The sequence below is a fragment of the Cynocephalus volans genome, chromosome 1 (genome assembly GCF_027409185.1).
Source record: "Cynocephalus volans isolate mCynVol1 chromosome 1, mCynVol1.pri, whole genome shotgun sequence".
Taxonomy (NCBI): Eukaryota; Metazoa; Chordata; class Mammalia; order Dermoptera; family Cynocephalidae; genus Cynocephalus; species Cynocephalus volans.
In genome coordinates, this window is record NC_084460.1 from 163,226,569 (window position 1) to 163,250,510 (window position 23,942).

Sequence of the window (23,942 nt, forward strand, 5' to 3'; positions counted from 1 at the left end):
GCTTTTAGATAACTGTCTATATAGAGCTCATCCCTCATGGCCAGTTCAATCTGGCTAAACACAATATCCAGTAGAGGGCTCTCAGGAAGGCTAATTTGGCTTGGGAGTTCTTTTGGTCCATTCTATTGGCAGGGTTAAAGAGTTCAGATAGGTCCACTCTGATCTTTTCAACTATCCTAAACCTCCTGTGTTCCTAAAGACTTTTTTTAAGGGTTCTTTTGAGCAGGGAAAATTAGCAGATGTAATAGTTTCCTAGGGCTGTCATAACAAATTACTACAAGCTGTTGACTTAAGACAACAGAAAATGATTCTTTCGCGATTCTGGAGGTCAAAGTTTAAAATTAAGGTGTCAGCAGGACCATGCTCCTTTTCAAGACTCAAGGGGAGAATTCTTCCTTGCTTCTTTCAGCTTCTTGGCTTGTAGCTGAATAAATCCAATTTCTGCCTCTGTCTTCATGTGACCTCTCCCTCCATGTTTTCTCCTCTTCCATGTGTTGTTAGAACACTTTGTCACTGAATTTAGAGCCAACCAGGATAATTCAGAATGATCTCATCATGAGATCCTTGGCTGAAGTACATCTGCAAAGATCCTTTTCCCAAATAAGGTCACCTTCACAGGTTCCAGGTGGACATATCTTTTGGGGGGATCTCCATTTAACTCACTACAGCAGGTGATTTATGTTCAAAGTTGAAGAGGTAAGTAATTTGTGGTATTACATTTGGTACTGTAAAAACTTTAAAATTACATGCTTACCTTAATTTTGTGTCTAAGACATGTTTCCAGACATTGCCAAATGTCCCAGGGTCAGAGAGTTAGTCTTGGTTGAGAACCACTAATCTATCTCAAACATTACTAGATGGGACCATTAGAAATTATATTAGAACACTAAAATTTGTTTATAGCATACTTTTGATTTCTTTGGCTAACACTGGTGCCCTGAAAATATTGTAAAAATGTTTTATTTTATTTCAGCCCAAAATAATGAATAAATGAAACATTTTCTTAGTCTATACATTGTTTTAGACGGCCCAGTCTATACCCACATACCAAGTGACAAGAAGGGAGTCTAGTTCAGACTGTGCTTTCCAATTTACTTATCTGTTATTCAAGAATAGGCAGTAATATGCAAAATTCAACCAGAAATGGGAAAGTTAAATTTTTGTAACAAGGCTTGGCAGGAAAATATATGACATTCATAAGGGAAATAAAATTGCAGTAAAAACCACTGTTTTGTACTAAAGAGTACAAACAACTAATGATTAATTTTTACTACTGTTAGGTTCAATATGGAACATTCAAACAGTGGTATCATCATTAATTCAAAACATTCAAACCACTTATGAGTTAAAGCAAGATATTAGGCACAGATCTATGAGCTATTAATATTATCTGTATTAATAAAACATATTCGAACACACATTACCAAAAGTTGCTCCTTGAAGGCTGTAGTCACCTTGGTAAGCTATGCAACATAGTAAACTTCGAAGCTGTCACTGCCCTTTTCTCCAAACATTTTAGACCTGGAAAAAAAGCTAGCTAGAGTCTCAACAAGCACTCATTCTTGTTTGTAATTACGTCTTTTTGATTAACTGAGTTTATTTCTACCAGACCTATTTTCAGCATTCAAATCCACATTTAAAAAGCATAATTGGCCTCCAGTCAAGACGGTGGAATAGACGGTCCCCAGAGTCACCCTCTCCCACAAATCAACCAATTTACAACTATTTAAAAGGAATGACAGCTAAGCTGGGGCCACTAGAGCTAAGGGGAAGAAGAAGAGAGACCTACAGATGAAATGAAGGTGGGAGAGGCCACAGTGAGAGAAGGAAAGAACCTCTCTGACCATTTCGAGCCCCAGCCACTTACTGGCTGGAGCTGCTGAGTGCACAGAGCAGTAACTCGCAAAAGCCACAACTGTGCCCTTAGGATGGAGTTGCTTTGAGGTGGCAGGGGAGAAGAGGGCCTTGGTGGCCTCCAGGACAGCAAGACAACTAATAGGGTTCCCATGGACTCATGCAGAAGCAAAGAGCCAGAACAACTGAAAAGGGGAGCCATTCAGAGGCCAGTGAGTCATCACAAGGGACTAGCACATGGCCTGTCCCATGGGAAGTGTTTGGAGCATGGGTAGTGGAGGAGATGGGCCCACTGGGAGAACACTGGGACACAGCAAGGACAGCTGAACTGCATCCCATTCAGCACAGGACCACTCAGTGGAGACTGGTCAGGAATATAGAATAGCATGTGGTGCAGTTCGCTGAAAAGACTCAGGCCCAGACCCAAGTTTCTATACAACCCAGGTGTACTGGATCTCACAAGTGTCAGGAGCACCTAAAAGTCAACCATTAAAACCTGAGCTGCACAAAAAGCCTTCCCCAGGGAACTGGCAGCAAAGCAGCAATTTAGCTCAATGACAGTGCTCAGGGGCTGGTCCCCACAGGAAGTTCTCCCAGTTTAGAAGTAAGCAAAGGACAACAAATTAGTTCCAGAGCAGATTTTAAGTGGTAAGAACAGCAAATAATCCAATACAAAACTGAAACAGAAAACAAAATACCCACAGACCAAAGTTTGATATTAACTAGTAAGGTCTCTCATTACCAAAGAACACCTGTAAAACCTAGAAGGACCAGAAGTCCTCTGGACTACCAAGCCAGGGAGGGGGAAGGGCTGGGGCCCTCAGCCATGCCCCCAGCCCAGTGATGAGCCACCAAGCCATCACAGGTAGTGCCCCAGCTCAGGAGGGGGGACGAGGGCTTCAGTCACAACCCTTTGACATCCGCACCCACCCAGCAATGACCAAGCCACCATGGGAAGCCCCCTGGTCTTGCCTGTAGGAATGAAGGGCATGCCAAAGGCCTCAATCCCACCTGTCCTCCTTCCTCCTTCTTTCATCACATTTCCTTCCCCTTTACTCTCTCCCCCCCTCAACTGTTCTGCAACAACATCATAGAATGTAAAAAAAAAAAAAAAAAATAGTAATACTAATAAATAAATAAACATTTTTTTAAGTTTAATTTTACTAATCTTAGGAATATTTTTTAAATGCCCAGTTTTCCAAGACAGCTCAAAAAGAGAATACAAAAAAATATTTTGAGCAATGATAGCATCTTTGCAATAGATATAAGATTTTTCGGGCTGGCCCGTGGCTCACTTGGGAGAGTGTGGCGCTGATTCAGATCCTATATAGGGATGGCAGGTTAGCTCTCTTGGGAGAGCATAGTGATGACAACACCAAGCCAAGGGTTGAAATCCCCTTACAGGTTATCTTTAAAAAAAAAAAAAAAAAAAAGATATAAGATTTTCCAAGTTGACCACTTAAAGAAGGACAATATACATTTGGATTTATAAATTTTGGTGTTTTTCGAAAAAAACACTTGCATTATTTTATAAATCCAATCTGTAGATGACCCACTAGCTAAAAATTCTCTGAAAACAGAAATCAGATTTCTCTATGACATTTTAGCCAACAATATTAAATCCAAATAATAATAATAATGATGATAATAATTGAGTATGAGAGGGGATTGTTTGAGATACTAATTAACTTAATTGAGAGGTAGCATAGCATACTGGATAAAATCATTGGTTCTGCCAAGATGCAAGTCTTTGCTATTTACTAGCTGTGTGACTTTGATTTTCTAAGCTGGAAAATTGTTCTTCATTCTATCAACCTCATTGGGTTATTGTAAGGATTAAATGTGTTAATTTGTATAAAGCATAAAGACTGGGGTCTAGCACATAATAAATTCTCAATAAGTGATGATCGTTATTGCTTCACTTTTATCATGTCCCTTTTTATTTGATTTGATCTAGTGTCCTACAGACTAATTCCAAAAGATGAATACTTTTCTTTTGATTCTCTTGTCCACAGTTTACTTTTTTAATTTTGTTTGAATGAATTTTTTAGAGTGGAGTTTTAGTGATTAACCTCTTAATCTTAGCATACTTATCAACTCCAACGGAGGAAAACTTTTCTTATCTCTCAATATTCATAAATAACAAATGCAATATAATAGTACTATTATAAATACTATCGATGGCATATTGAAATGAACTTTTGAGTTCAGCTCTTCTGTTATAACCCAAGAGATAGTGAGTAAAAATATATACATTATGTGGAAAATTACAATCCAAGCATTAGTCAAAAACTCGTTTATTAGTTATTTACCTTAGGGAGGTAACAGTTTTTAAACCTAGAAAGGACCTGTAAAACTTCTTCTTTAATTAATGTAGAAAATAAAGCTACCAAAAATTTTAGAACAAATCTACAAAGTATCCTCGAGGAAGAAAAACAAACTTGAATGATTCTGCTTTCTCATTGTCACAATAAGTTATTTTAGTGATGAGTGTCTTCAGTTCTAAAGATAACAACTAATTTAAATGATTATTGCAGGTAAAATTTCCAGAATATAAGCAATTTTACCTATTTACTTAGTTTCTTCAAAGATCTATCACGATCAAATATAATTTTAGTAAACATTTTATCCAACAGTAATGTAAGATGTTATAGCGAGAGAATATGCTGAAATCTTTTAATCATACTGTTATACAAAAGGAGACATATCCAAGCAGTCTTTAAGACACCCTGAAGTGGAACAAAGTCTTGAGGAATCTGTGGCATGTGTCTGGAGGCTGCCTCGAGGTAGCTGTAAAGGTACAGGCTATATATATTGTCCGTACGCATTGTTCTTCTCCACAAAGCTCCAGAAAGGCAGAAGGATAAAATGCTCCTCAATTTTTTCTCAGACCTGTAATCCACCACTGTCCTTTAATGTTCTCACCCTGGATGTCCTTTCCACCTGAGTTTATTTAATTAAAAAAATGATGCACCATCCTTGTACCAGCCAGCTGACAAAACAATAAAAGAAAAGAAAAAATGATGCAATAAACACATATGTGATAATGTATTTATGTCTATAATATATATTCTAAAATATCATAATCAAGTAATTAAAAAAACAGAAAACCACATTTTTAAAAAATAAAGGATTTGAATGAACAACTCGCCAACAAATAGATTCAAATGGTAAGTAAGCACATGAAAAGATAGTCAATACCATTAGTCATCAGGGAAATGCCAATTAAAAGTCAAAGTGAGATACTACCACACACGTAGTAGAGTGCATAAAATTTTACAAACTGATAATACAAAGTGCTGGTGAAGATGTGGAGTTTCCAGAACTCATACATTTTGCTAGTGGCAATGCAAATGTTATAACCACTTTGTAACATAATTCTGTAAAATAAACATGCACTTACCATATGACCAAGAAATGACTCTTCTAAGTATTTAACTAAGAGAAATAAAAATACATGTCCACACAAAGACCTGTATGTGAATGTTCATAGCAATTTTATTCATAATCTGAAATAACCACAAACTGAAAACAACCAGATGTCCATCAGCTGATAAATGGATAAACAAATTGTGGTAACTCCACAAACTGGAGTACTACTCAGCAAAGAAAAGGAATGACATGGATAAAACTGAAAAAAGACAGACACTAAACACTTATACACTGTGTGATTCAATTTATATGAATATATGGTAAGTGCAAAGCCCAGTTATGTGAATATCTGACATAAATCAGAGCAGTGATTTCCAAGGGGCTAGGATGGGGGAAGAGGATTGATTACAAAGGTGTACAAGGGAAATTTTTGGAATGATAAAAATATTCTATCTATGCCTTGATGGTAGTAGTGTTTACATAACTGTACACATTCATCAAGATTTATAAAACCAAATGCTTATAAATGGTGAATTTCATGATATGTGAATTGTACCTCAATAAACTTGAACTAAAAAAATTGATGCAGTGTATTTGAGATCACCCCCACTTGTGGGGGAGTTCATTCCAAATCCAAACTCATCTAGGCAGAACCAAGCCATAACCAGGGGAATATATGTAAGTTATAATCATCTATTTTGGCTTCCCATATAATCTTTAGTATTGAATGCAACCATTCAAACCTGGTAGTACTATTCTACTTGATAAGAAATTAACAATTTCCCTAAGGTTGCTGCATAAATCAGGACAGAGTAGGTATGGTATGGTAGCAGAGCCGAAATCTCAGTGGTTTAACACAGTAGACATTTACTCTTTGCTCATGTGAATTTGGAAATTTGGCTGTGAGTTTCTAGAGATTCTCTAGGGCATCTGTTGTCCATGCAGTTACTCAGTGGCTCGGATGAGCTGGTCTCCACCACACTGTAGCTGTATTATCTGATCATGCACTTTCTTGGTCAATGCAGCAGGAAAAGAGAATGCTCACAGCAGCAATCAAATGCTCTAGCCTGAAAGTGACAACACAACATGTATCACTTCTTCTTCTAATACCTTGCCAGGAACTGGTCGCATAGTCCAGCCTAAATGCAAGGTCTGAGAAGTACAATTCCTTCCTTTGTGCCAGAAAGAAGAGGATAATCAGCACCAGAAGTGACTAACACAATTCTTTATGTTTTATGTCACTATATGTTTTCTGCTATTTCTTATTCAAATCAATATATATTCACTCATATTCTTCTGGACTGTGAAGTAGCAATTTTTTACCAGGCAGAAGAAGTATGGTGGCATATTCTTGCCGTGAATTTCATCATTTGACCCTCAACATTGTTGTACTGAGGCAAATTAAGCCTGCTGGGGTCTTAATGTTTCCTCCTGGGATTTCCTGTTGAGTTTTGGTATCTAGGGACTGATGGGGATTAACTTTGCACATTCCTACTTAGTCTTCTTGCATTTGGGAATTCGGGAGCAATTAATGTCATCTCTTAATGACAGAGGGAATTAACTCTGTGTGTTATCTATATTGATAGAACATAATCAGAGGTTCAGATGGCAGTCTGAACTTCTGAACTTTTGGGGGCCAAATGTACACTTAATTCTTTAGAGATCTCTGAAGACACAAATTAAGAAGATAAATTTTAAAGAGTTTCCAGCACTCATAGGAGGAGCTTTGAAGTCACCATGGAATGGGTTTGAGAATCTCTGCAGAATATATATATACACTGTACGGAGAGGAGGTAAGGTCAGATCACTGGGGAAGTGGAGACTGTAATATGAGAGGCAGGAACTAAATGATATGGAGGTTGGAAAAAAGCTGCTGGAAAGGGGGCAGTAGATCAACAGTGGGGGCCAGAGGTGGAACAAGCAGACATTGATCTCAATCCTAAAGTGGTGCTTTCAGAGAGCAGTAAAAATTCAGAGGTTCTTGAGTCTGTCCCAATTTATCCTTTTCCCATGGAAAAAAATGAGCTCACCATTTATCTTTTGACTCCATAATACACAGTGAGTAAAACGGATACTGTAGTTAAAAAAAAATATCCATTGTAGACTAAACTATCACGTTCTTCTTAATAGTGATAATTCTAGTTGAGACAAGAACCTCAAAATGTGTGTGTGTGTGTACGTGTGTGTGTGTGTGTGTGTGTGTCTGAGCACATGCAACACAAGTATAAGTAAGGCATAAAATAGGTAAGCAGAGAAAGCCTCCAGAGAGATGACACACAGTTTTCATCACAATGCAGCACAGGAAGTAGCTAGAGTGTAATTTATAGACGCAGCAATACATGGCACTTATCTCACTCCTTCCTCTGTGCTGCATGCCAGTGGAAGACAGTATTGAAGAGCAGAGCTCTCTGTCCCATGCAGCTCAGTCCAGGCCTCTGCATCCTTTTCAACCCAGTACTGCAAGTAGCCACTACTTTCCTTTCTCACTCTCCTCTGTCTTTCCATGAACAAATACGTATGAAGCATTGACCACATGTCCTGCATTGTTCCAGGTACTGAAGATACAATGGTGACTAAGACACAGTGGAAAACTCTAAGTAATGTTCAGCACTCATAACCATTCATTTCTGGAAACAAGCAAGCAAGCAAAAACAAACAAAATTTGCATTCAATTTGAAAGCTACTTTCTGTCAAAGATCAGCAAAGGATATCTAAATTTTGAATCTTGCGAAGAATAATTACATTTTGTAATGATGAATGTGCTAATAATCCTGATCTGATCATCACATAGTATACACAAATATGGATAGTCAACTAGGTACTCCACAAATACGTATAACAATTATGTCTCAATTTTTAAAATTGTCAATAAACATAAAAAAATAATAATAATAAATAAATTTTGAATGATAGTGGACAGTCCTCCAGAGATTTTTTTGTTCTCCACTAAAATCTTGGTAGAATTATGCACTTACTTCCCGCTTTCCTTTCTCATTCTCCCCTGTCTTTCCATGAACAACTATGTATGAAGCATTGACCACATGCCCTGCACTGTTCCAGGTACTGGAGAGACAATGGTGAGCAAGACATAGTGGAAAACTTTAAGTAACATTCAGCACTCATAACCATTCACTTCTGGTAAGGTTTTCATCTCGTCCATGAAAGCTATATAGACCTTGATTCATCCCACTATTCTGGCAATTCCTAGTCCATTTCTACTGCCATCATCCCAGACTAAACTATATCATCTCTTGCCTGAGTTGCTGCAGGAGTCACTTTATTGAATCCATACATTCACCGTGATCCTATCTAGTCCATTCTCTACACTGGAGCCACAGCAGTTTCACATGAGATTCTGTGGTTTCCCTGTATATTAGTCCATTTCTGTTGCTTCTAGCAAAATACCTGGAACTGAGTAATTTATAAGAAAATTAAGTTTATTGCTTACAGTTTTGGAGGCTGGGAAGTTCAAAATCCAGGGAACACATTTGGTGAAAGCCTTGGTGGTAGCTTTATAGCAATGCAGGGGTCTCACATGGAGAACATGGTGGAGCAGAGAGAGAGATAGTTCCTCATGTACTTTCCTTTTAAAGCCCTCAGAACCACACCCATGACCACCATTATTAATCCATTCACTAAGTATGGTCCTGCAATATAATCACCTCTTTAAGGTTCCACCTTTCAATTATCATAATAGGATTTCCTACCCTGAACAGTCACAGTGGGAATTAAGCTTCTAATACATAAACTTTGGGGACACAATTCAATCAATCCACAACACGCTGCTTAAAACTCCCCACTGGATTTCCCTTGCTCTTAAGACAGAAGCCAACACTCCTAAAATGGCTTACAAGGCCCAGCATAATTTGTTTCATATATGTTCATCTAGCTTCATCTACTTCTCCTCTCTTCACGCTAAGATCCAACCACCAAGGTCTTCTTTCATTTTCAAACTTATCCCTTCTGCCTTGCAGCTTTGCCCATGTTGCTTTGTAGCCTGCAATGCTCTTTTCCCACTTCTCCCTCTAATTATCATTTAGCCATCTTTCAGATTTCAGTCCAAGTCACTTCTCAGAGAATTCTTCTCTGAACACCTACCCCACTTCCCAACTAGATTTAACTAATGTCATGGTACCATGTATCTTTCCTTCTCCCATCACATTTAATGGTTATACATTTTATCTTTTGGATCATTTGATTAATCTCTGCTATCCTCATTAGACTGTAAGCTCAATGACTACATAATGAATGCAAGCATAGCATCAGCTTTGATCCTATGGGGGTATGTGTGTGTGTGAGAGAGAGACAGAGAGAGAGAGATGTATGTAGCTCATAGGAGATACTCAACAAATAGTTGAGACATGAAGGCATGAGTAAAAAAGTCGCTGGCTGCATGAATGAATAAATAAAGATAGCACTATTGCTGTCCCCAAAGTTTACAAGGGAACAGGAAATAATAAGTAGGCAGACAATTAGAATACAAGTACCGTTTGGTAAGTTCTGTGAGAGGACAAGTATGGTGTGCTACAGGCAGCCATAAGAGGGGAACCTAATTCTAACTTGGAGGGGCTACCATAGTAGGAAAGAGACGGAATGATATAATCGAGAATTACAATAAGCATATTTACAAAAATAGAGCAGTTTCACATATCCAGCCCTTGAGGGGTAATGCATAGTTGTAAGTAAAAACAGAAATACAAGCTGTGGAAATTCCACTGAAAAAGACTATATTTTAATGTCTGAACTCTAATGATTGCAAACAGAGAGACTAAGAATTCATCCAATTACCACATCTGTCTTGACTCAAGGAAGTGACTACATGGAGGCCAATCAACAAAAAAAGAAAGCACAGAGGGAAATCGATCTGTGATGAAAATCGAAATAATGACAGGATGAAAGAATCAGGGTCAAAACTGGGGTATTTTTTTTTTTCCTTTAGTTGTTCATAGCTAGAAAAGATTAGTAGGAAACCCAAGAATCTTACTTCAGTTGCAGCTGAGCATTGTTTCTAGGCATTTCATATATGTATGCATAGATACACATTGTACACACATTATAATAATCTAAATAGAGTTGTTCATTCTACATTATGGGTTCAGTCATTCATGCATCTTCTTTGTTGTCTTACTGAAGTCTTGATTTTAAAAAACAATCAGTTGCTGTTAAGCATATATTTGGACACAAACAAATCCAAACAACATAGGCAGCTGAGCTCCTGATAGCCAAGCCAAGCAGCCCACCTGTTAGAGGACCATGCTTCAACAGATCTGTTTCTGATGGAGCATGGACCACATGCCATTCATAAGTACATATACACCTCAGATAACCTTGCTGTGGATTTGCCATGGAGCTTCCAGGGCCAGAGAAAGGGGTCCCATGAGAGTCTCTCTCTCTCTCTCTTTTTTTTTTTTTTTTTTTGGTGGTAGAACCCAGTAGCACTGGAGAGAAATGTAAATGCTAAGTCACAGAACCCATTTTTCCCCAACTTTGATCAACTAAATTTTGCTGCAGGGCAGCAAATGACGGCAGTGTCCAGGGGGAGAAGCCAAACAGCTGTCACTACTCTGAAAAAAATGGGATTCAGAAAAAACTTTCAACAGTGTCACACTGCCACAGGCATGTTTGGAACTGTCCCCAGGGACCTCATCTTCCTCTTCATCTTCAGTAAAGGAAAGGAAATATCACGGAGGAGCACAGAACCTCCCTCATATCACCATTATCTTCTCATTTCCAAAGATTCTTTGTGTCTTTTCTTAAAAGTACTAAAAAAATGTCTAACTATATCTAGAAATAGTGTTTCTTACACAAAGGATTTTTCCTGCTCTTTGGAAAACAACACTTTTTTTCTGAATTAATATTTGCAGGGCAATTTGACATTTTAGGACACAAATCAGACTATCTAGCAAGCTTAGTCTCAGTGAAATTATCTTAATATGTGTAAGAAATGTGTCGTCAGTAAAAAAAGCATGGTAATAATTAATGATAAATATAATGTGTTTTTTAATATGTAATTGGAGAGTACCATAGGTAGCTGCAGACAGAAATAGACTTGAATTCAGAATAATCGGCTCTAATCCCTTTAGATATACTTAAATCCCTTAAATATAGTACTTAACTGCTCTGTGCCAAAGGAGTCATATGTGTAACACAGAAGTAGTAGCCAGAGTCCTGTATATTTTAACAGTCTGATATGTTTAAAATAATGGAAGTGTAAGTTTGGGGAACTTTAAGCACTAAACATCTTATATATTATTATTATCACATCACCATTACCATCATTAGAAGCTAGAGAAATAATTGGGATTATTTTTAGATACATCTTTAGACTTTATACATTGATTTTTTTTCTTGCTTTTTTTTTGAGTATTCAGTGTTTTTCTAAAATGAGCTTAGTAGTTAGCACATTGGCCTTCAAGAATGATAGTTTACTGGAGTGTTGTTTTTGTTTTACTTTGGGTTAAAGTAAAATTCTGAGACTTTATACATTTGTGAGGACTTAGACTGTTCACCACGACTGTGCAACATGGCATTATGCTTGTATCAAGAGGTCCCTGCTTTCCTGCGTGAAATGTTTTCCCACTGGCCTTCCTGTTTTCAGCACTTACAGACAGGCCTTAGGCATCTTGCAGACCATCCATCACCGCTCATTCCAGGGTGAGCCCCAGTCTCTGCGTAGGTGTACCAACGCCCTCTGCTGGAAAGACTATGGCAGGTGGCCTCAGAGTCCCTTCTCAAGTGTGGGTTTCCCACAGCAACTCTCCTACATCACCAGACCTGAGTGATCATGTGCAATTCTCCTCAGGGGTTTGGTGAAGCTGGTAATTTCAGAGGTTTGGTTATGTCGGGAAAGATGCTTTGGGTAACATGATAAACAGGCATCTGACTTTTTAACTTGGGACTTTTCAACAATACTTATTACAAACTGACTCCCATTCATGTTCTGGAACACTCATTCCTTTCGATGGATTCAGCACACTTTGCTGGATTTCCTCAGTCAGAGAACTGTTCTATCTCACATGAATTAGAAGAGCAGCTCCCTAACAATTTAGAATGATCTTTCTGTGAGATGCAAGTTCTTGAGTTAATTAGACACTGACTGGTATGCTACATTCTCAATTATTCTGTCACCAAATATGTCTTGAAAAGCTACTAAGCACCCAGAAATCTTTAAAGTGCTAGGGATACATGAAGAAATAAAATACCTTTATGATTTTATATACCAGTCACCTTATATCTATTTCTGACCTGCTAAAATAAAAATTCTAAAAGGATTACAACTAGTCACCAACTGTCCTAGATTGCTCAGGACTGAAGGGATTCCCAGGCCGAAGTACTTTCAGTGCTAAAACAAGTACTAGGCAAACTGAAAAAAGTTGGTTACTGTAAATACAAAATTTCCTACCAAGGAAGATTATAACTTGCAGTAGCAATTATTGAAAAATAACCTTTCAATTACATTGGTTTCATCCCTAATGCTATTATTCTGAGCAGTTCCTTCTCATTAAAAATGTGATGTAATTTATGTACATAATACTTATAAATCAATCTATTGAATTGCCATTTGCAAAGCATATTCTTATATACAAAAGAGCTGAGCAAACCCAAAATCACAAATACAAATTTACACTGTGAAAGCCAAAGAAAACAAACACTAGAAAAGCCAAGTTCCACTTTATAATTTGCCAAAAGAGCTTAGGTTACCTATGCAGAAAGGTTTCAGAACAAGAAGGAAAATTGAAACCAGAAAAAGATATTTATTAATAAAATCCAGGAAAAAAACCCCAATATCTACCAGTCAGGTGATAAAAAATCATAAAAGCTTAAAACTCAGAAAGATCTAAAATTCTTCCAGCTCTTTCTATCCAAACAAAAACGTTTCTCCTGAATTTTGATGTCACTTTTTCAATCTTGAATAGATCTTCTGACATGTGATCCAAAAAATTAGTCTATATTTCTCAATGACAAAAGTCCCCCACATTTTGTTTAAATATGATCCTCTTAATTCTCATCGCTTTGCTTTAGGATAAAAAATAAAATAAAACTTCATATATTCATGTAGCATAAGCATTGAAATTAAGTTTCAATATTATTTGCTGCTTGACACCTGCTAAAAACGGAGGATCTTGAATGGCCTAACCACAAGTTCCCTCCTCACTTTGCTCCTGTGAATAAGGTCCTGTAGCTGAATAACCCTCCTTACTGAGGGACCGGGGGCAGTTCCTGCTTATCCCTGTAGTGGATTTCAGTTCCCGGCCCTCTATGAAATTATTCAAACAAGCCAATGACATCCTCCTGTGGGAACCAGGGTACCCAACTCTCTTGACATGACAAAGCCTGCCTCCCGATAGCCCCTGGTTGTTCACTGTGTTCCCGAGTGACCCTCCGTGACACTCAGTGTCCTCCACACTGGGCTGTGAGTACACGTGACTAATTAGCTGATGTCTGTCTCATCTGTCCAGTGCCAGGTGTTGAGTATTTGGCCATCCCCATAACCCTAGGATGGGAAGCCCTTCCTCACCCCTGGGGTAAAGAGTAGGCAACAAAACAACCCATACCTATGGTATCTTATACCATACTACCCAATTCTTCTCAGCCTTCTCTTTTCCAGTGGTGTCCACCTGTATGCCACAAAATTACTCCTGGGGTGAAACTAGCAAATCACTGAAGTAGGACAAGACTTTGAAATTGTCGTGTTTTTCGACTGCGTGCAAATGAGGCACTCATAGTCACACCTGAGGAATAAACAAACCCAAAGCTTCAAGAAGCTAATTGCTTCATGAGAACTATGAGTGGGGACTGGGTGGAGAGTACTCAGAAATTACTGCAGCCAAAGAAGAGTTGAAAGGAAAATATATATTTGTGTAGCAAAGATTCCTTGAAAAATAACATCCAGTTCTAAATTTCCCATGATAAATTAGAAGATGTAATTTTATAAATGCACAGGTAATTTCCTTCTCTATTGTCATGAATGGTTTAATTCTTCCTTCATATCTAATCTTATATGCCAGAAGTTGTAAGAACAACAAAAAAAATGGCTGACTGAATTTTTATACCTTTACTTTGTTCTTGCTCCCTCTGTAATAAAGAAATTGATAAGCAATGCACTGGTTATAGATGGACATTAAGAATGATTCACAGAATGTTTGTAGTGGAAAGGACTTGAGGACCTTCCTAGTCCAACCATCCACCTCTCACTGAATTAATAGATGTGAAAATGAGGTTCAGTAAATTGTCTGTGGTGAGTGTCAGATGTCAGTGTCAGGCTCTCCAACTCTCAGCCCCAATTCTCTGTCAGCATCCCCTCCCCCCAATAAAATTAACTGAAAATTGACTCAATAGCTTGGCCAGATTCCTAATGTGTTAGGTTAGCATATTCATTGAATGACAACATAAGGCATTAAGAAAGCAGTTTCCTTGTTACCCTGGGTCAGACAACATTTCTGCAAGAATCTAAAGATCCAATACAAGTTATAACTATTAAGAAGACTCCAGAATGCATGACATTTATGAATTAACTGATCAATAATGCTATTTGGTATCTTTCATATTTAACAAAATTTGAAATGACATATGGTTAAATATCAAAGAGGCATAATTACACAAAATATAAAATTCCACAGGATCAGCCCAGACCAGGATTTTACCTGTGTATTTCATGCTTGCTCTTGACAATGTAAATTACAGTGAAGAATAAAGCCATCCAGGGGAAGCATGAGATGCAAATCAAAACTGAACTGAAAAATGGAGCCCTAGAAAACTTCAGAAATAAGAAGCTAGGCTATGAGAATGATCCTGATTTGAGAAGGGGATTCTCTGTAATGCTAGATTAGACCAGACCAAGCAGTTCAAAGAAGCTAAGTTAAAGAAGGGCATGCCAAAGAGCTATAGCTAGGAGAACTTCAAACTCACTCTCTCTCTCTCTCTCCTGAAAATATGCAACCAAAAAATGCATCTCTAAGCTATAGGAAGAGGAGAGGAAAGAGTTACAGTCTTTGTTCATCCTGCTTCTACCTCCAGAAAATGTTGGAAAATGAAATTGAGAAGTGCAGTTATTTCCTTTTTCAAAATCCATATTAGGTCAGGAAATTCTGCTCTTTAGGATATTTTTCTAAAAAACCACATTAATCTACAGGTTTTTGAAAATTGCTAAAATGTCCAAGATAAATTAGTTTATTATTCTGGTGATAGGTATAAGTCTACACAAAAGGCTAGCAATGTTAAGAAGGTTTTGTTGGGATTCTAGGGAAGAGAATAAAAGTGAGTATATGTACTTTCAACGCAGATGAAATCTCACCTTGAAAAACTAAGAACAGTTAAGAAAATGATTGAGCAGACAGGCCTCCACAAGTGGGAGCCTTTCTCAGCCAAATTTCAGTGACAGCCAAAAAGACTAGGCCATTTCCAAAAAACTGAAGAATTAATTGTGATTTATTACTCAGGGACCTGACATTAATTAAACCAAATTTAGCAGTATCCTTATCACTTCAAGTTGATGTTATTGCAGTTGGCTGGAAAGAGAATACAAATTACTCAGGCAAGGGCTGCCAATCAATCACGTCCTCCTAAAATGCCTTTCTTCCCCAGCAGAGAGGTTTCTGGAACTCTAGAGCCCCTAAATTAAATTATGTTGGAGGGACCCTAGCCTGATTGCTCTCTTAATCTTGGCCATCTATACTTCTCTCAAGTGTATGACTTAGCTCTTTTTAAAACTCCACAAGAAAATGCATGATGAAAAGAGAAATGGTCAGAAAAAGAATCTGAAGGTAGACACACACTTGGATTGTACAGTTTGATTTACAAGAATACCATGGACTTGATTTAATATTTACTGAACAGCAATTATAGACATAAATTTTTAATAACTAATATTTAATTAATGTGTTAGAGGAAGATGATAATCTGATAAATGCAATAAATTTATTTTGCTGGCTTTTGTGACAAATATCAATCCTAATTCACAACTCTTGAATACCTAAATAGTCCATAGTGCAAAACTAACAACAGGGGAGATTAAGTGCCTTTTTATACATTTTTTAATTGCCACCAACTTCAGCCTACCTTCAAAGTGGGATGCCTACACTTTAAGAGTTTGGTACACCTTATGAGCTTAGTATAATTTTACAATCACTCTTTAAATATTTTGGTGCTACATATTTAAATATTTGGTTTTACAATTATACTTCAAATAATTGGTGCTAAATAGGAAACTGAGCATTCAATCGCAGCATACTCTTCTTTTTTTTTTTTTCGCTCTCTGAATTAATCATTTGAATAATATCTGATCCCACTGGTAGTCCCATTAGATGCCATCATTGAAGAAGTGACTCAGTCTCAGCTTGGACGGTCTCCCACTGCCAGTCACCCCACAAGTCACAGTTCCTGTCCTTACACAAAATTCCTGAGCCAGTGTCAATGAAAATTAACATGCATTGAGCTCCCTCTATGTTGTCCTGCTGTCCTCCATTGTGTCGGTTCTCACGATAACTGTATAAGGTACTCCTCTTATTTCAAAGTTTACAAATAACTAAGTGAAGGCAAAAAAAAAGGTTAAATGACTTATAAACAATTACACTACTACAAAGGAATGAAGCTGAGATTTAAGCCCAGGTATGTTATCTATTGCTGCATAACAAATTATCCCAAAATTTAGTGGCTTAAAACAGTAACATGTATAATCTCAAGTACCTTGTGACTTATCTGGGTCCTCAGGCTTTGGATTGCTTACTAGGAGAAAAACAGTCACCTCAGTGCTCACATGGGGATGGATTCACTTCTGACGTCATATAGCTGTTGGTGGGATTCTGTTCGTCACCTGCTATTGGATTGAAGGCCTCTGTTCCTTACAGGTGTTGCCTGGAGGCTGCCCTGATGGGCCTCTCTACGTGGTGGCTCAGAACATGGCAGCTGGCTTCCCGAATGAGCAAAACAAGGGAACCGTAGGATGTGAGCAACATGGAAGCCACTGACATTCACAACCTAATCTTGGAAGTGACATCCCTTAGAAGGAAATCATTAGGTCCAGCTCACATCCAGGGGGAGGAAATTAAACAAAGGTGTGAATACCAGGAATCAAAGATTATTAGGAGCCATCTTAAGAACAACTACACAAAGCATAGTTTTGTTTTGTTGTTTTTAAACAATTTTTAAAATTTTATCTTAAGCCTTACTTACGATGACATAATTTATAAATCTGCACTGATGGTACATCTCCTCCACCTTAGTACTTATAATGAGTTTGTAAAACCACCATTAATAATTGTGCATATACAACATTTCTACAATTTTACATATTTCTGAAAAGCTATTTAAGGACAAACCTGAATTACAAATTAGTGTGGCTTAGTAAACAATTCAAAAGCTAATGTTAACTTGTTACTATGTCTTGTCACTCTGATTTTTAAAAGCATCTGATCTCATGATCATCTATGAAATGTGAGAAGTGTTAAATATTCTTTGTTTGATATTATATACAAACCATATTAAAAGGCAGCATTTTAAATGTAAGAAATTTTCATGAAATTGACATAGGAATGATGAAAAAAATAAAGTGGGCATTGCTATTTTATCTTTAGCCCCTGTGTTTAGGCAGATTGATGAACACAAATTCAAACACAGGTGAGTTTTGCTCTGCTTTACAGGACAGCGAAGAGATTTCCACTGTATTTAAATATATTCATATAACCAGTTATATAAATCTAAATATAAAACTAATCTTCTTTAGGTTGCAAGATGGCAATCAGCACTTCTGTGAAAAGTTGAATGTAACTAATCTTACCCAGACTTAATTCCAATCATGTCTTCAGAGGGGGAAATGGTAATAATACTTGCTGAACCAAAATTTCTATCAAAATTCAAAAAGCGTGGTCATATTCGTTTAATCACCAGCCAATTTTATTTAAATCAGGACTGTTCAACAAGAATATTCTATAAGCCACTCGTGAGCTGAATTCTGGTTTATCAGATCAATTAAAATATGGCACCTGTTTTACAAAAGTCAGGATATTTATTATTTTGTAATAAATAAGGCAGTGGCTAACTATGATTCTTTAGTAGCTTTTTCGGAGGCTAGCCATCAAGACTGCCTTCTCCCACCCTATAAATGCCAGCTGAAAAGTTTGGGATTGTCCGTGAGCATCCTCACTCCGGCACCAGCTGTAAGTTCAAGGGGCCCCAAGATCACCCTCTGGTTTGATCTTGTTAATTTGTTAGAAGGATTCACACAACTTAGACAAGTGGTTATACTCACATTTTGGGGTTATTATAGCAAAAAGATACAGATTAAAATCAACAGAGGAAAGAGTCCCTTAAGGCAGGGCCAGGGGACATCAAGATAAGGAACTTCTAGTTGTCCTCTCCCAGTGAAGTAGTGCTTACAGTGCTTATTTCTCCCAGCAATGATGTGTGACACAATGCATAGAATATTGCAAATGTGGAGGTTCATCTGAGTCTAGGTGTCCTGTGTTTTATTGGGACTTGAGCATGTGGACATGACTGACCACCTATATGGCTGGCCTTAAGTCTCTAGCTTGTCCAGAGATCAAAGTGATAACCTGTTGCCCAAGGCAATATAAATAATATTGTTGGCATAGACACCTGGTGAAGATATTCATAGGAGGCAGAACATTCCATGGGCTTAGAGATTACCTCCCAGGAGCCCAGAGCAAAGGCCAACACTCTCTTTAGGCGAGGTTAATTCTTACTGCACACCAGATAAGGTCATTTTTGATCCAGAGATGAACTTTGGATTCTCCAAATACTCTATCAGTATTCACAAGTGATGCCTTTGCTTTTGTTAGCATCTGTGTAAGAGAATCTGGGGCCTGACCACCCAAACAGACCATGCAGACTTGGCCCAGTTTTGTGCCTGCCTCCCTTTTCCACAGTGTGGCATGGGGCACGCTTCTGAACAAAACTCCCTTGCCCTTCTGAACATCACCCATTTTTAATTTGCTCAATTGTTGCATGTGCTTGGAAGCTGGACATCCACCTCTCTCTGGATATGTTTTCAGCCACCACTTTATTGTCTTAGCTTCAGTTGTCCCAAAAGTGGCACCTAAGGTAAGAGCTTGTGTGCAAGATTTCATTTGGGAGATGACTGCATAAAACAGGAGTAAGTTTTCAGGAAGTGTGGGGTAGAAAACTGGGAAATCCAGTTTGAGTCTGTGTTTTTGAGATTGCTATACGGAAAATGGTGCATTATTCCTTTGGGACCTCCTGAGAGGTCCACGGAATGCCTGTATTAGTCCATTTCTATTTCTTATGACAGAATACCTGAAACTGGATAATTTACAAAGAAATAAAATTTGCTTCTTGCAGTTTCAGATGCTGGGAAGTCCAAAGTCCAGGGAACACATCTGGTGAGGGCATTGTTCTTGGGTGGTGATTCTTCACAGCAAAGCGGGATGCCACATGTTGAGAATGGTGGAGGGGAGAGAGGGAGCTTGTCTCACACTGTCCTTTTAAAACCAACAGAACCACATCCACGACCACCATTAAACCATCAGTGGATTAATCTATTTGCCAGGGCACAGTCCTCACAATCTAATCACCTCTTCAAGGTTGTACCTTTCAATTAGCATAATAGGATTTCCCACCCTCTTGACACTGTCAGTGGGGATTAGGCCTCAGGAAGCTTTGGGAAGACATCTAATCCATAGCGATGCCTTCCAGAATTGTCCACCTGAGGATGGATATAAGCACTGGCTTATATTCACTTTTGGTCAAGTCTTTTCCTGCTGAAACTCACTCTGGCCACAGTGTTTGACATTGGAGGAGGCCTGGGGCTAAAGTCTAAGACACTGCTGTTAGAAAACTAAGAGGCACACTGGAGCTCTACTCTGGAACTGTTGGGAGCTAGAGAAGGGAACTCAGCCATGTCTGCTGCAACTATATTATGTATACCAGTGGTTCACAGTTGTTGAAGAATATCAGAATCACCTGGAGAACTTATAAAGACCACAGAGGCCCAGATTTATAGAAGAGGTATAGGGCATGGGCCTTTGTAGTTTTACCAAATTCTCCAGGTGATTCTGATACCTACATCAATGTCTGAGTATCACTAATGGTACTCTATACAGACCCTATAGAGACAAGGCAGTCTCACCAGGAACTAATTTGAGGTTAGTTTTGTTTCTATGAACCTGAACTCATGGTAGGTCCAGAGCATGATCCAGTTCTTCCATGCCCTCCCTGCCACGGGCTTCACTGTCATCTGTTGTGTTGGTTCAGTCCATGCGATTGTTGCTCCGGCTGCACAGTTAGTACCTTGAAACTCTGCCTAGGTCTTGCCAACTCTCTTCCTCAAAGGCAAGGAAAATGATAATCTGTTCAAAGACATTTAGTGAACATTTACTATAAACTGTCCAATTTGATGCACATTTTAAACATAGTTTCAGTTGATTCTTACAACAACCCTGTAAGATATGTGGTGTTATTCCTATTTTTTTGTATAATAAAATTAAAGCTCAAAGAAATGTGAAGTCACATGTCTACTATGGATTAGAAAAAAGGTCTATTCAACTGCAAGGTTCTCTTCAATCTATCACATTCTAGTTTTTGGAAAGAAATAGAAAGCACCACCTGCATTAGCTCCACCACAATATGTCTATGCACACTTAAACTTTGAAGAAGATACTCACCCAGATAGACAAACATTTTAAGTTGTAGGCATCAGACCAATTACCCTATGTGAAAAACAGTACCTGATCACACTCTGTCTGAATAGGTTTCTTTAAAGGGAAAGATGTTTATTGAGCACCTATTATGCACCAGGCACAGTGTCAGGTGCTTTCTATACACCATCTCTTTCCTTTACTGCTCACAGGAATAGAGAATTCCCAGCTCCTTCCTGATCTCACAGAAGAACATACGTACCTTTCTGCAACAAATAGCCCTAGCAGCTTTCTTACTAAGAAAACAGATTCTCACAAAACATAAAAGTGATAAAATGTAGCAAATTTCATTCAGATGTCTTGCTGGTTTTATTAGATCTGTTTGAGTTTGTTTTGGAACCTAGAATAAGACAGAACTTATTTTTGAAGTTTGAAAATTAAGAATGAGTTTTACTCATTTATTATTCATAGGTTTTGAAAGAATTTTTAACTATAAGTTTAAGTGAATTTTAAAGTATTAAGAAGGATTTAAGATCTATCTTAGTATTTAACTGCAGTTTAGACCATATCTTTTAATGTTTATTTTCATTCTTGATATCCTAATTGGCTCTTTCTCCTTTTCCATTAGCTTTTATTAGCAAAAGACAGCCTTATAAGCATAATATAGTATGTCTACATTTAGTGCTTCTTGTCTTAAAAACAGTAATTCCATTCATTCCAGCACTCATATCCATACTAAGTTGTTAATCTTTTTCAGAGCTGCTCCAGACATTCTTCAAAGTAAATGTATTTAGTATATTACTTTGTATTCTTTGAGCGGACAGCAACATAGGTTTTGACAGCTTATTTTCGACGGCTAAGCATAAAGACATTGTAAAACAATCTAAAGGCATCTAGTCCGGTGTTCATGATCTGTTTTGACTCTTTCTTGTCTACAGCGTCTGATGTTACTGCTTCAGCTTCTGCTGCTGAAGATAAGATGACATTTGATAGTTAGGTTCATCCCATGAAAAGTTTAATTTAATTACAGACGGGTCTGATTTGCTAGATTAAAAGGTCAAGTATTATAAAATTCATTTTTGGTGCAGAGATTTGAGGAGGCTGCATAGGGCAAAGTTCATATAGTCAGACAAGAGCAAGACACTTCAGAAATGAGGCAAAGTTAAAAAGCAGCGGCTCTGATCATGGGAGAAGGAAAGACACATTCAAACACATACAAGGGGTTGAACATACATACCACTTACCAATCATTTATTGTCAGCACTGTTTCTTAGGATTTGGAGAGCTTCGCAGCAGAGTGCTTTGCAAAAAAAAAAAAAAAAAAAAAGAATTTAGGGAGCTAGGCTAGAGCTGTCTTTGTTTTTAAACAGCATGAGACTCTGTAGAAGTGTTAAAATGAACCTGCTCCTGGACAACACAGGTAAGAATCTCACATTTTCTCCCCCTGCTCACCGTTTACCTACCTCAACCACCGCACAGAATCTGCTGAGCTTTTATTGAGATGAAATGTCTTTGGACTTTAAAAAAGAAAAAAATGACATCTAATTCCAGATAGCTGTGCTGCTCTCAGCGCACAGAAGATGACAGACAATATGAGCTGACGCTTCAGACAGAGCAACTTCATTTAGGAACATGAAGTGCCTGAGTAATGAGGCCTGTGCCCGGGGCACCAGGGTCACCTTGACCAGCTGACTTTAAAACAATCTGAAACAACTGAATGACTGCCTTCTACCTAAGCATAAAGAACTGTAGAGGTACAGCTAGTCAGAAATGAGTTCAGGGCTGCGAGAGTGTTAATAACTGAGTGCATGAAGGAGAGAGGGAAACAGAGCGCAAGTGAGAGAATCTGATGGGTCTCAAAGCTTGGCTTCACCCCATAGATCAAATGTTGACCAAAGGATAAAAGGGATCAAAACTGACTCAAAGATTCCTGGCTAGAGCTGCTGAAAATGGAGTCGCTTCATTAGACAATATGGTGTGAGGAATGTGAGGAGCTGCTGGTATTTGAGTTCCATTAAAAAATCCTCCAGCTTACCACTGACATTAAACATGCACCTGTGTCGATAATTCCACATGTGAGTTTTCACTAGGGGTGAGACAGCACAGGCAGATCACACCAGGGAAAATTGATCTCCCCCACTCACTCACCCCTACTTTTAAAAAATCTAATGACAAAATAACTTGATGAAGAAAACACATAGATGTCATGTCATATGCCTAGAGTTCTATAATACATTTGATCCAGTGCCTTGCAAAATCTGACCTAAAAAATTGATACAAACTGATTTGGACAGAAGTGTGTCACATGGATTGAAAACTGGCTCAAAGACTGTAAACAAAGGATAATGACAAATGGCAGTGCAATCAAGGTGCAGTCATCAAGTTTTCCATAAGCGGAGAGGGTCCAGAGGCTGCCGTGAATCAGGCTTTGAAGTTCATTTTTGATCAGTGCATGGATTATCTACAAAGGAATGAAGAGCATAGGAGAGAAATAATCACAGCAGACTCTCAATAGGACGGAAGGTTAATATTAATAAAAAGAAAATCACATTGGGCAGAGGAATGCTACAACTATAAAAAGGGGTAATCAACAAAAAATTATTGACATAAATATGAGAAAATTACAGGGAGACATTCTTCCCAAACTCAAAGATTTAGGGCACACATATAGTTAAATTTAAACAATCTTGTATACCTGATGTTTTATCATCTCCAAAGGTTTTTGTTGGTGCTCCAATATTTATTTAAACAAATAATGGTATAATTCTGGATAATGAATATAATTAAATTGAAAAACCTTATTAAAAATAATATTAATTTATCCCCAACCTTCCTGCTTTTAGGACCTACATCTTTGGATATAGATTAATTTGCATGCTGATTTGCCAGCTGAAAATTACAAAGAATAAAAACTTGCAAGTATTTGTAGTCAGGCAACCAAAGTAAAACATAAGGAGAAAAAATGATAATGCAAATATGGTTTGTATATTTTCAAATGGAACTTATAATGACTGGTTAACTTTTAATATGAAGAATATAGTTTTCCTGCCATAATAAAATAAATCAATTAATTACATATTTTTTGCACTCCTATTATGTGTTGAG

General features: G+C 37.8%; 1 long non-coding RNA gene across 1 annotated transcript; it reads right to left on the bottom strand.

The window, feature by feature from the left end:
- Nucleotides 1-4,176: 4,176 nt before the first annotated feature.
- LOC134361698 (uncharacterized) lies at nt 4,177-22,650 on the bottom strand. Its single transcript, XR_010021473.1, has 3 exons — nt 22,301-22,650; nt 22,082-22,137; nt 4,177-4,846 (listed from the first exon to the last, which is right to left on the bottom strand). It is a non-coding gene; the product is annotated as an uncharacterized LOC134361698 (long non-coding RNA).
- Nucleotides 22,651-23,942: the final 1,292 nt, after the last annotated feature.